Source organism: Xenopus laevis, chromosome 5S (genome assembly GCF_017654675.1).
Source record: "Xenopus laevis strain J_2021 chromosome 5S, Xenopus_laevis_v10.1, whole genome shotgun sequence".
In the NCBI taxonomy this organism is placed as follows: Eukaryota; Metazoa; Chordata; class Amphibia; order Anura; family Pipidae; genus Xenopus; species Xenopus laevis.
This window is the reverse complement of record NC_054380.1, coordinates 51,243,845-51,258,255: the sequence shown is the minus strand read 5'-3', so window position 1 is coordinate 51,258,255 and position 14,411 is coordinate 51,243,845. Positions and strand designations below refer to the sequence as shown.

The following is a 14,411-nucleotide window of genomic DNA, read 5'->3' as shown; positions in this document are numbered from 1 at the left end:
TTCATTAATGACTATGGGGAGGGTGTTGTAAGTAATGTATCAGTGTTTGCAGATGACACAAAACTATCCAGACCGATTAATTTCATCCCAGATTCCTTGCAACACGATCTTGACAAACTGGCAATCTGGGCAGCTAAGTGGCAAATGAGATTCAATGTTGATAAATGTAAAGTCATGCACCTGGGATGTAAAAATATCCAAGCCACTTATACCCTTAATGGGACTGCACTATTTGGAGGCAAATTGGAGAGGCTTTAGATGGGTTTTTTTTTTGCCTTCCTCTGGACCAACTAGCAGTTAGGCAGATTAAAAAAAAAAAAAAAAGTTAGACTTGATGGACATGTGTCTTTTTTCATCCTTACTTACTATGTTACTATGTTACTATGAGACTTCCACGATGAAGGAGTGTATCTGAGATAACCTCCAGTGTGGATTCATTAGACCCTCCTCTTCTTCGTGGAAAAGAAGGATGGCGGGTTGCGTCCCTGTATTGACTATAGGGGCCTCAATAAGATCACAGTGAAGAACCGATATCTGCTTCCTCTCATCTCTGAGCTATTCGACCAACTCAGAGGGGCAAAGATTTTCACTAAGTTGGATCTCCAAGGAGCTTACAAACGAATCCGCATCCGAGAAGGGGACGATTGGAAGACGGCATTCAGCACCAGAGATGGCCACTATGAGTTCCTTGTAATGCCAATAAATCAATAAAATAATCAAGAATGCCTCACCATTAGAGTCAGCATCATCATCTGCAACAAGCGACTGTGAAATACCGATTCTGTCAGCAGAGAGGTCTCAAACATGAAGCAAGGGCCCTGGGCAGTATGCGCATTTACTCCACATGAGAGATTTCAGCCAACAAAATGGGGACCCCCAGTATTAATTGCTGTAATAAACAATGAGCTCATATATTAAATCTCTTGGTCAACAACAGATCTTGCTTCAACATATCTTGCTTCCTATGCTGTCATCAGGAACTGGCCAGGCTTTTAACAAGCACATGCAAAGTACTTAAATACATATTCTGAATAAATGAAGTTCTCATGAGAACTTCCAGAAGTCAAACACATTAATAGAAGTGATATTCATTATATTCATACATATTAGGTCATTGAGTAATTAGATTGAATAGTTCCTTTCCTACAAAGCTGTATTATACAAGATATTGGGTTCAAGAATTCTTTCCTACAAAGCCACCTATAATTATAATAGACATGCCTGTAGTCATAGTTATTGTGGGACAAGTAAAAAAAGTTTAATTTTTAAACTTCTGAAATTTTCTCTTTTGATTTTTCAGCTCAGATCTTTTAATACATTTCATGACATTTGTGGTTTTAGAGAAAGTGAGTTTAGTTGTGGTTTTAAAAAACTCTAAAACCAGAAAAATGAGCCTGTTGTTAAACAGGCCTCTATATATCAGCATAGTTTGAGCCACACCCCTCTTTGTGATTAATTAATAAAGAGAACAGACCACAAATGATGGGTAATTGTCTGTATAAAGGAATAAATAAAAAAATATAAAATGACATTGGCACTTCCCCAAATTCTATCCCTAAATACGCAAAGACAAACCTAAGCCAGGTGGATGAACGAGTTAATTGTGACCCCTATATAAAGTCATATTAAACTGTGTTCACATAATGCCAAGGCCCTGCTGCCAAAGGCGAAATGTTAACATCAGTTAGGAACACAACATAGAATTGTAGCTATAGAACTGCAAGTATATCTCCTGGCTATATTTTAGTAGTGTTAGTCACATGGCTTTCAAACACAGGCACAGGAAACCTTTACAGTAACGCTTGCACCTGCTCAGATCTGATGTACTTTCTTGACCATGTATGGCGATTCCGTGTACTATTTCCTTACAGTAAATGCTCTGTAAAATGTATAAAAACTTGGACAAATAGGCATGACATTTGAAGCTCTCCCTACCATATTAAGGGTTTTTTTGTTTCTAAACTCCGAAAGCAAAAATTTTTTTATTTATAAAAGCTAACTTTTAAAAAATTAAGAATTTTTCGGAATTTATTAAACCCCAAGGATGAAAAAGTCAGGATCTTATAATTCAGCATCTCAGACCTGTCGAGGTTGAAGTTTTCGGGTGAAAATTCCAAAAAAAAACATGACATTTTTGAAAAGCAGATGAAAAAATCAGATTTTTTTCCAGCAAAGCAAGTTTTTGTAAAATGTAATAATAATTAAGAGTAAAAAAACCCAATGGGATCTGATCGTAGTGTGTAGCAGAAAACATTGAGATAAATTCGGACTTAAGGGATAAATAACCCCCTAGGTGTGACATTGTGACAAGCTTCCCAAGATTCCAATGTTTTGACCTTACATTTTGTCAGGTCAAACAGTGTGCTTTTCCTTATTAATTACAATACTGCGTAATCAAACTCATATGTTAAGCACAGTACTCTTAAAGTGCCAAATGTTGGTAATCTGCTTGCCAGAACCTTATTATTTTACAATACTCCAAGACAAGAATAACTTATTTCTCCTCATGAGTCTGGGTGTTTCTTCCTCAATCCTGGGCAATCATGGGGCCGATTCACTAACTTCGAGTGAAGGATTCAAAGTAAAAAAACTACGAATTTCGAAGTGTTTTTTTGGCTACTTCGACCATCGAATGGGCTACCTCGACCTTCGACTACGACTTCGAATCAAAGGATTCGAACTAAAAATCGTTCGACTATTCGATAGTCGAATTACGGTCTCTTTAAGAAAAAAATTTGACCCCCTAGTTCATCATCTAAAAGCTACCGAAGTCAATGTAAGCCTATGGGGAAGGTCCCCATAGGCTTTCCTAAATTTTTTTGGTCGAAAGATAATCCTTCGATCGTTGGATTAAAATCCTTCGAATCGTTCGATTCGAAGGATTTAATCGTTCGAACGATTATTCCTTCGATCTTTTGATCGAACTATTTGCGCTAAAATCCTTCGACTTCGATATTCGAAATCGAAGGATTTTAATTCCCAGTCGAATATCGAGGGTTAATTAACCCTCGATATTCGACCCTTGGTGAATCGGCCCCCAATTGTCTGTAAATTCATAACAACACCAAGATGTTTATATGTATAAGTGTGCTTACATTTGTTCTGCATATGTATGTTTATTGATTTGTTGTGATCTGTATTGTATCTCAGTTTTACAAAAATAAGAAAGTTATAATCCACCAGTAAATATTACAAGAAAGCAACTTCTTCTATTTATTAAAGATTCTAGCTATTGTTTAGCTGACTGTCTAGCTGCACACACACAGTACAGTGCTGTGAGGACAGTACACCAGTTATAAACGCGTCTTATAACTCGTAAAAGTTTCAGCTGTCAATCATATTTTGCCTGTCCCTCCTCTATGCCTTAGGCATAGAGGCAGGACAGACCATTACTTTCACTTTTCATTCTGCATTTCCTAGATGTCATATGCTCTTCACATCCCTCCTCCCCCCCCCTCACAATCTAATAGTGTATAGCCAAGTGTATAGACATGGGTATCATGTGCCCAAACAAGATTTTGACATGATGCAAAGCTTGCCTTAATAACAATGTTCAAAAAAAATGGTGCCTGTCTACTTTCCGTGATTGGTAATTCCAAGACTAAAAGAAACAACACTGAAAAAATTTACATAGTAAATTACATCATAAATTAGGATTTAGAATTATTTCTTAAGGTGACAGGTATCCTTTAGAGCTGTCTCCTGCAGCATGGGAAGTAAATGTTATCAACAAACTTCAGTCTAGCAAAGGTGCTGAAAAAAAAGACTTTGCTAAATTGGACACCAAGGTTTTTCAGTTCTTCCTGTTACTTCTGACCTCAGCACAAAGTTTTTAAAAAAGTGCACACACGCACACTTAGTGTGCGTGTGTGCATATAGATGGAATTAGGGGAAACAGCCCTGTACTTATCACAATTCTGCCAGGGGATAATATAGGAGGAAACTTAGGGGTGATGCAGGGGTTCTGGTCCCTGGCCAAATAATTGTAGCACAGAGGAGTAATACTAACTGTAAACCTAGGAAAATAAACAATTTATGTTTACTCTGTGGCATAAATGGGCATGACAGTGAAGCGTCCAGGTTTTATGTTGTTGAATAAATGCAGATTACACACCTTCACTCACACATTTATTATTTTTACATTAGAACCCGCATTTTATGCATTTCAGGGGACCAGAAAAACCAGTTAAAATGTCAAATCAGGGAAATGCATTATGTAATATATTATGGTGGGACCACAAACAAAACAGTATAAAATGAGGGAAAACGTAAAATCAGGAATGTAAAATTGAGGTTTGGCTTTATTTCATAAAATAAATTGTGTGCCTCATTGGCTAGAATTGTTCTTATCACCTTTGATATAAAATATTTAGGGGAGTAAATGCTAATGAGTAAACATAGGAAAATTGCTAACTCTCAGTCTGAGGGAGCAATATTTTTTCTGGCTCAGGATGCAGCTATGGGAGACTTCTTTACCTTTGATTAATCTATCTCTTAGTGTCATTGTTTTATACTGAATTTCAGCATAAGTGCACTGAAATTATTAACAAGGTAGAAAAACTGTGTGTTAAAATAATCAGTTATATTATATAATTATATTTTTGTATGTTTTTCACCTAAGTAAAAGTACATCAAAACAGAAAAGGAAGCCTCATTCTTTTACTTTACTTGCCATAAATTAACGTTTGTAATTTTCTGAAAGATGTCAATGCTGATATATATATATGTGTGTATCTGAAAAGATATTATATATTTTGTTTAAAAATCTGTAGCATATACAAAGAAACCTCATGTCAGCAGTGTTATAAGTAGAATACATAAAAATTATGTGTACAATGTACATTTCAATTGTTATACTTACATAATTTTGACTTCTTCCTTTAATGAAGTAAAAGTATACTTTAGATAATAAAAAACTATTTTATACTATACATAAAAAAACTAACATGACAATGCTGACTATTTCATAAAAATATATATTTTTACATTTTCTTCAGTAATAGCATTCTTTTAAATATTATGAAATCTTTGAAAAATGTAAAATAAATGTAGCTGTAATAAAACTTTATTTAGTTAAAATGTAAGACAATACTATGAATGAGAAACATTTTAGCAACAAAAAAAATATGCTAATATTTAATAACAATAGCTACATAAGCAATCCATTGTTACTTAAATATATTTAACTATTAACAATTTTAAGGTGTCATTATCTAAAGTGCAAGGCTTCCTTATATAAATACATTACTGTAATACAGGTAGCAATGCACAAAATAAAGATATTATAAAAACAATATACATTAATGCTCCAAAATACTTTTTTAAAAGTATGAAGTATATTAAAGGAAAACTATACCCCCCAAACAATGTAGGTCTCTATAAAAAGATATTGCATAAAACAGCTCACATGTAAAATCCTGCTTCATGTAAATAAACCATTTTCATAATAATATACTTTTCTAGTAGTATGTGTCATTGGGTAATCATAAATAGAAAGTTGCCATTTTAAAAAATAAGGGCCGCCCCCTGGGATCATAGGATTCACTGTACTCACAAACATACCAACAAATCATACATGTTAGGTCACATGAGCCAATTAACAGACAGAGTTGTGTCTTTTGCTTCCACACTTCTTCCTGTTACAGTTAGAGTTGAAGTATTTCTGGTCAGGTGATCTGAGGTAGCACACAGACCATTACGAAATGGTGGCTCAAGGCTAAGAGATGTAAAAGGGCAATATTTACTTAAATATATATTCCAGTTTGGTAAGATTCTTTAATAAGCCACTTAATATGATATGAACTATCTGTTGCTTAAGTGTTCATTTTGGAGGTATATTTTTCCTTTAATGCAAGATTTGTATAGTACAAGTATTTGAAACCCCTTATTTAAAAAACTCAAAATTATGGGAAGTTCATCTCCTACAGAGTGCATTTTAAGCAAACCATACCCAGAAAACCCCAGGTCAAATGATTCTGGATAATAGATCTTACACCTGTACTTTACTAGAAAAAAGCCTAAAAGTTCTATAGTCAAATATACATGACAATGATTTTTATGCACTTTGTCACAAGTAAATAGATGTTTTTCTGCTTCTCTTAAAACTAATTTTATGCTGTCTCTTACAAAGTTTATTTTAATGTATTTAGCAAGGCCTTAATTAACTGTGTTTCGGGAAATCTAAGCAACTGTTGCCTTGTGGCAATAGGAATGCATGTCTACATTGTTACAATAGATATGCTGACAGGTTTGGTACAGAACATCTTATTATGCTCTTTCTTACCTTATCCTTTTGTCTCAAGATCCTTAAAAATTTTATTCTGTATTCTTTGTGCTCGTTTTCAGCCTCATCTCTCTTCATTTTGATTTGATTTAGCTGAAAGCACATCTCTCCACACACCTAAAGGGAGTACAAAGATTGAAAGATTTTTCTACAGTATTAGAGATCTTTTGCTTCCACCTAGTGGTACCAAAATGAATGTCTCATGCTGTCAATTCAGAAAAAAATATAGCAATGTTTTCATAAACATTAAAACTATAATTATCAATATCAGTGACGTATTATTTTTTACATGTGTAAAATTATTTTCGTAACAACAATAATACTATAGACATTGGAGGAATTCTGCTGCTGCAAATTGAAGTCCACAGGACAATCGAGGAGGCAAAGAAATTTTTTTTTGGCATAAATAATTATTTAAATAGCTCTGTAGAGATCAACACAGTGTTACTTCTCACTACATACAGGTGGAGGGTGATTTTTTTACGCGGGCGGCCGCAAAATATAAGCCTCATCCACTATTATGGTAACACCCATTAAACCCCACCCTTTTTAATGTTTATTTTTGCAAGGTTTTAAAGAGAACCATAGCACCAAGGACAGCATTTTTTTCAAGAATTAGAACCTAGAACAATAGTATATTAAGATTATATAGCAGTAGACCAATACTTGGCTGGTTGTTATGCATTGGTTATGAGAGCTTAAGCAAACAAGAGCTAAGAGCTAAGCAAACAAACTGCACCAGTTACTACATTTCCAACATGACTGCTGAAAAGTCTAAAGTAAAGTAACCATGTAGTAGACATGGAGTATGTTTTAGTACCACTCACTGCTAGGAAGACAGGATGTACACTGTCAATGTAATTTCTATCACAATATACCAAGACAGAAATGGTTACTGATGTCACCATCATATGATTTGAAAAGGGTAGTGGGTCCTACACGTCAAAAACAATACAGAAAGCAGCAGTGTCTACTTGTAACCAAAGCAGATCCACTGGAAACTCAAGCACATTATATAGTGAGAAGTCAGTGCTGACACCCTAAGTCAGGGGTGCCCAAAATATAGATTGGGATCTACCAGTAGACCTTTAGCTAGTGATCAGTAAATCTCAAGACACTGACAACAAACAGCTTGTCTAAATCACAGTCCTGTTTCATGCTTTTCATTCATATATTCATATTTTTATGTTAAAGTTGCATAAGTTTTCCATAGAACAGAATGCTAACAATGCTTTTATGGATGTAGATCATAATGGGACAACATCACTAAAAGTAGACCCTTCATTAGTAAAGTATGGGCACTCCTGCCCTAAGTACACACTGCTATGCACTGGAATCAGTATGTACCAACACCCAGTGCTCCTACCAAGAAACCACATTTCTGAAGCTAAGGATCTGGAGCTATGACAAACTTGTACAAGGTTAAGAGGTGCAACTGACTGCATTCATAAAGTTTGAAAATCAAATATAGAGACTGTGTTTCTCATATTAGATACCATTTTTGGAATTTAATTTTACAGTTGTACCAGCCCTCTGAGCTGCACATCCACATACCTCCCAACTGTCCCTTTTTCGGAGGGACAGTCCCTCTTTTGATAGCTCAACCCGCAGTCCCTCATTTGTACTGGAAAATCCCTCTTTTCTCTGCACTGAACAGCCAGAAAAAGAATCAAAGTTTCTCACTTAATTGGCTTTTAGCAGAGAGCCCAGAACAGCTAACAGGTGCAAATAAGATACTTTGTAACAATTTTGAGACACAAAAACAGTTTAGATGAGAAATATTTTCAAACTTTCATAACCTGCCAAATTTTGTAAAACGAACATGGTAATTAGGGGGTGTAGCCACAGAAAGGGGTGTGGCCAAAAATGTGCTGCGCTACGTGCGGAAAAACATTTTTTGTCCCTCTTGTTAGTTCCAAAATGTTGGGAGGTATGCATCCAGTCCTTAAAAATTCCACTGAACTAGCAATCTGGAACACTAGTGGGCCAACAATTATACCAGTGATTTTATATATATATATATATATATATATATATATATATATATATACACATACATATATACATACATATATATATATATATACATATATAGCATATATAGTGTGTGTGTGTGTGTGTATGGAGCTTATCTAATTACCTCTACTTTATTCTATTCACTTATATTCTGTTCTTCTAGTTTGACTTCTCTGTTTATCACTGTTTTGTTTACCCTTAATTTACTGTAGGGGACAGGAAGAATCCTTCCCCTGTTTGTCTTCCAGTGACATCATCCAGCCCAGTTGCATGCTGGATAGTGACCCGATTGGCTGGGAACCCCAGTGCATCCTGGAGAGAAAGGGTGTGCCTGACTTTGGAGCCAAAAGCACGGGGTCTCCCAGGGAGAGAGCAGAGAGAGCCTGCTTGAGTAGCTGTAAGACTGTGAGGTGCAGAGAAGAAGCTGCTGAATCTGGGGAGATTGAGCCCAGCCTGTCCTCTGCTAAGTTGCTGCAAACTCAGAAGGAGAAAAGTGCCACTAGTGAGATTGTTTCTGCTGCAGAGCTGTGTGTGATCTCCAGTGTGAATTCCTCTGAGAGCACCCCGGTGTGTGAGCCACCCAAGGGAGGATACTGGCACGGATACAAGCGTGGGGCCCCATACTGAAGACAGCTTTTAACCCTTTGCCGATTACGAGAGAGCTGCTGCCAACTTCAAAAGGGAGAGGTACTTTTGGGGAATAAGGTAGCGCTACCTGGGGAATAAGAGCTCTGGGGAAGGGACAATCATTTGAACTGTGTGATTATTAACCCATTCAGGAGGATTGGGACTGTGATATCTACTAAGGACTGTGATATTTACTAAGGACTGTGTGAAGCAACAGTTAAGCACCTAATAGTGGTTTAGGGAGTGTCCCACGTGTCCCCAGTGTAGGAGTGCAGAGTGTATTAGTTACCCAAGTGTTTATTTTGTTTATATAAAGTTTATATTGGTTCAAATTGCAAACTGTGTGTTTTATTATTCCTAGTGTAACCCCCTGAGGTGTCTCCCTCAGTGTTCACTAGGTGGAGGCACTGCGCTGTAATTCCCAGTTCCCAGTACTTTTCATATGCAAAAGGGACTCAGGGCCCCTGGATTGCCAAGGGTTAAGTGGTGATTTAAAGAGACAGTAAACAAATTAGTGTTACACAACTATGCATCTATTTCACTTATTCAGTTTTAGTTCTACTTCTGCTCTTTCTCTGTCCCCCTCCACATCTTTACTCTTCTGCCAGTCTAGTTTCTATTGATTTCTTGCCTTTTTATTGTCTTGTTGTTTTTGTTTCTCTAAAAATGCCAGTTGATCCCAATGTTATTAATAGGGAAAAAGATAAATATATAGGAAGGCTGGTATTTATTTACAGTACATTATTTTCTAGTAGACTTAAGGTATGAAGATCCAAATTACTTAAAGATCCATTATCCAGAAAACACCAGGCATTCTGGGTAACAGGTCCCATACCTATATATGTTTTTACAGAGCACCTAGGAGCTGAATTATAGATGAAGGCATTTGTAACTGAAACGGGACAAATTCACCCATCACTACTCATATTAAGGATGGGGGACCTTCACTTTGTTTGATTTGTGGTAAAGGTTTTACATTACATTGATTTTTACTAGGGGGGCCTCATCAACACTGAAAAGTATTTATTTTTATATTGTTTTTTTAACTGACTTAAAGGGGTTTTCACCTTTTAATTAACTTTTAGTATAATGTAGAGAGTGATATTCTAAGACTTTTTGCAATTGGTTTTTATTTTTTTATTATTTGTGGCCTTTGAGTTATTTATCTTTTTATTCAGCAGCTCCCCACTTTGCATTTTCAGCAGACTGGTTGCTAGGGTCCAGATTACCCTAGCAACCTAGCATTAATTTGAATAAAAGACAGGGATATGAATAGGAGAGGCCTGAATAGAAAGATGAGTAATAAAAAGTAGCAATATCAATATCGAGCCCTGAACAAGATAACAATCAAGAACCGTTATCCTCTCCCGCTCATTCCAGAATTATTCGATAGGTTAAGGGGAGCCAAAGTTTTCTCCAAGCTAGACCTGCGGCGTGCTTACAATCTTATTTGCATCTGTCAGGGGGACAAGTGGAAGACAGCATTCAATACCCGGGGCGGTTATGAATATCTGGTCATACCATTCGGCTTGTGCAGCGCACCCACAGTTTTTCAACTTTCTACAAACCTGTGTTATTGTACATATAGACCACTATTTCTTTCTTGGGCTACATCATTTCTCCATCTGGCTTTGAGATGGATCCTGCTTTGTTGTTCTTCAACTTTTTCATTTCTTACCGTCCTGGTGCGAAGAATGCGAAGACGGATGCCTTGTCCAGGTGTGTGGTTTAAAACGAAGTGAATCCTATCCTGCCCACGCCCATTATTTCCCCTGATCTAGTGTTGGCACCTACTTCTTGTTCTTGGTCTGATTTTCCTAATGTGGAACGGCCTCATGATTGTCCTCCCGGCAAGATTTTTGTTTCTCAGCCAAGAATCTCCCAAGTCCTGGAATGGGCTCATTCTTCTTAGATTTCTGGACTTACGATTTCATCTCCAGATATTGCTGGTGGCCTTCTTTGCTTAAAGATGTGAAACTTTTGGTCTCTGCGTGCACGGTGTGTGCACAACAGAAAACCCCTTGTTCTTTGCCATGTGGTCTCCTCCAAACTTTACCTATTCCCGCTCAACCCTCGCTTGATCTTGCCATGGACTTTATTGTGGATTTGCCAAGATCTTCCCAGATGACTACTATTCTGGTAGTTATTGACAGATTCTCTAAGATGGCTCATTTTGTCCCTTTGAAGAAACTTCCTTCTGCTGCTGGTTTGGCTCAAATTTTCATTAAAGAGATTTTCCATTTACATGGTGTCCCGCAGGGGAGTACAGTTTGTGTCCAGATTTTGGCATGCTTTTTCTAAACTTCTGGGGATCAAATTAAATTTCTCTTCGGCTTATCATCCTCAAAGTAATGGTCAGACTGAAAGGACCAAACAGATCTTGGAACAATTCTTATGGTGTTTTATCTCTGGGAACCAAGATGATTGGGTTCATCTTTTTCCCTGGGCTGAATTTGCTCACAATAACTTACAATATGACTTGCTGGGATTTTTTCCATTTTTTACTGTCTTTGGTTACAATCCTTCTGCCCTTCGGCCTGAGGTTTTCAAGATGGATATTCTTGCGGCTGATGCTATGGGATTCACCAAGCTAGACCTGCGGGGTGCTTACAATCTTATTCGCATCCGTCAGGGGGACAAGTGGAAGACAGCCTTCAATACCTGGGGCAGTTATGAATATCTGGTCATACCATTCGGCTTGTACAGCGCACCCGCAATTTTTCAACTTTCCACAAACCTGTGTGTCACGGTCGGCACCCTACACCAGAACAGATGCCAAGCACCCTGGTCACGGCTCGACTTCACCAGTTAAGTGACCGCCTTTGGCGTCGGGAGGAGTCCTCGGCTTACTCAGATGCCACCTGGACTTAACGAGAGGTGCAAGGCATAAGTTCTGGCAGGCAATGGGGCACAACTGTTTACAAGGGTACTAGAAGATAGGAAACCACCAGGAACAGGCAGGCCGGGCTAGCACAAGCAGTAAGAATAGTGAGACAGGCCGAAATCAGGATGGAGAGCGTAGAATCTTCGATAGACAGGCTAGGTTTCAGGATAGGAGAGATCAACATAGTTATAGGCAGGCAAAAGTCAGGATTGGAGAGGTCAGCGAAGTTTCAGTGAGGCAAGGGTCAAACACAGTAGATCAGGACAGGAATCAAGGAAATAACACCCAGGAACAAGCAAATGGAACCTAACAACGGGCAGTGTATTGCAACCTAATTACCCTTCTTATACTTTTTGAATTTCGCGCCAATGCGCGCTGACGCCACACGCCAGCGCGCATGCGCCTTTAAATAATGTACGCGCGCCCTAAGGGAAGCCGGCACAGGAACAGCCTGGATGCAGACGGCGGGCGTCCCTGCCAGAGACACGGCGGACGCTCCCGCATGCCAGGAGCACACCGCTAGACCACCAGGGTAAGCGGATTTCCTTACACTGTGTTATTGTACATCTGGATGACATATTGGTTTATTCTTCCTCTTTGGCCGAAAATGAATCTCAAGTTAAATAAGTCGTGCTCAAGTTAAGAAAGAAACCTCTCTATGCAAAACTTGAGAAATGTGAGTTTCACAAGACCACTATTTCATTCTTGGGCTACATCATTTCTCCATCTGTCTTCGAGATGAATCCTGTGAAGGTCTTTGCTGTCCTAGATTGGCCTATTCCCACTGGTCTGAAAGCCATTCAATGATTTTTAGGTTTTGCCAATTTCTATCAGAAGTTCATAAAGAACTTTTCTCAGACCTTTCAAAGTTTCATGGACTCCTCAAGCACAGGAAGCTTTCTCGACCCTCAATGAATTATTTACTTCAGCTCCTATACTTCGTCATCCAGATCCTACCAGGCCTTTTATTCTGGAGGTTGATGCTTCCGAGGTTGGAGTTGAAGGGACCCTTCATCCCTGTGCTTATTTTTCCCATAAACTTTTCCCAGCAGAGAGGAATTATGATGTAGGTAATTGTGAACTCTAGGCTAGCAAGCTTGCATTGGTGGAGTGGCGTCATTTACTGGAGGGGAAGGACCCGATTACAAACCTGAAAGATCATAAGAACCTTGAATACATCTCTTCTGCCAGAAGACTCAATCCCTGTCAGGCTCATTGGGCTTTGTTCTTCTCTAGGTTCAACTTTTTCATTTCTTACCATTGCAGTTTAAAACTAAGTGAATCCTGTCCCGCTGTTAGGAATTTAATGTGTTAGTTGAACCCTGTATTGTGCAGCAATAAGAACACCGTGATGAATTCAATTAAACTCTTTATTTTCAGGTCTCACAGAAGGACAATCCCTGCACATCCCAAGAAGGAAAACCCGCAGTAGTTCTGGAAATAAGCAGGAGCTTCTAGGAGAGTATACTGTGTTAGGAAAGTCCTTAGAAAGTTAAACAGTCTTTGAAAAAATAGTTTTCTTCCCACAGGAAATCAGAGGAGCAGATATGACCTTGAATAAGTCCTCTTTTAGGAAAGGAAACTTGACTGTACATAGAGTGAGAGCAAATTAATACTCAAGGTAAGTAGCAGTACACGGTAACTGGAACAAGCATGAAAGTCTTGGATTGCGGAGTAACCATCCGTACCCCCGTTAACAGAAATAGGCAATAGATCAAAGGTTAATGAGCACAGTCTTGGTGTAGACACAGGCAGGCTGCAGGCAAGGGTTAATGAGCACAGTCTTGGTGTAGACACAGGCAGGCTGCAGACAAGGGGTTAATGAGCACAGTCTTGGCTGGATGCAAGCATGAAGTAATGAGCACAGACTTGATGTAGACACAGGCAAGCTGCAGACAAGGGTTAATGAGCACAGTCTTGGAGTAGACACAGGCAAGGTGCAAGTAAAGATTCAATACACAGTCTTTGATATGGATATCAAGCAGGGGTGAAATAACAGTCTTTGCAGCAACAACAATGCAGTCGTAAATATAAGCTTATTATAACTCACACAGGTAAAGAGGGATTGCCATGCGGACCGTTGCTATGGATGTTGCCGGGGAAGAATTGTTGGTGAAGAGGAAACTGTTAGCAATGGCCTGGAGACTGAAGCTGGACGTTGGTTACTGAAATGAGGAGGAGGAAGCTGTGGTTGCTAGGGTAGATTTGTCTAGCAACGGATCGAGCAAAAGTTTGAAGATGCCGGTTCAAGTGAGGTGCTGGAGCAGGCCAGGAAACTGATGAGGCAAGGCTGAGAAAAGGTAGAAGGACTGGGAACAGGCAAGATGATTCTTGACATGAAGATCTTGGAGCATGAGAGACACCAGCCTTATTTCCAGATGGAGTACGTATAACTGCGCATTGTTACTGCACCTGTGCAAACTTAAATAGGCTGAGGGGGAGGCGGCCGCAAGCTCCATGACAGAGCTGCGGTGCCTTACACCCGCCCACGCCCATTATTTCCCCTAATCTAGTGGTGGCACCTACTTCTCGTTCTTGGTCTGATTTTTTTAATGTGGAACAGCCTCATGAGTGTCCTCCCTGCAAGATTTTTGTTGAATC

At 38.7% G+C, this 14,411-nt stretch overlaps 1 long non-coding RNA gene across 1 annotated transcript; it reads left to right on the top strand.

The window, feature by feature from the left end:
- The first annotated feature begins 13,011 nt into the window (after positions 1 to 13,011).
- On the top strand, positions 13,012 to 14,093 carry LOC121394068. Its single transcript, XR_005961484.1, has 2 exons — positions 13,012 to 13,431; positions 13,865 to 14,093. It is a non-coding gene; the product is annotated as an uncharacterized LOC121394068 (long non-coding RNA).
- The last annotated feature ends 318 nt before the right edge of the window (positions 14,094 to 14,411 follow it).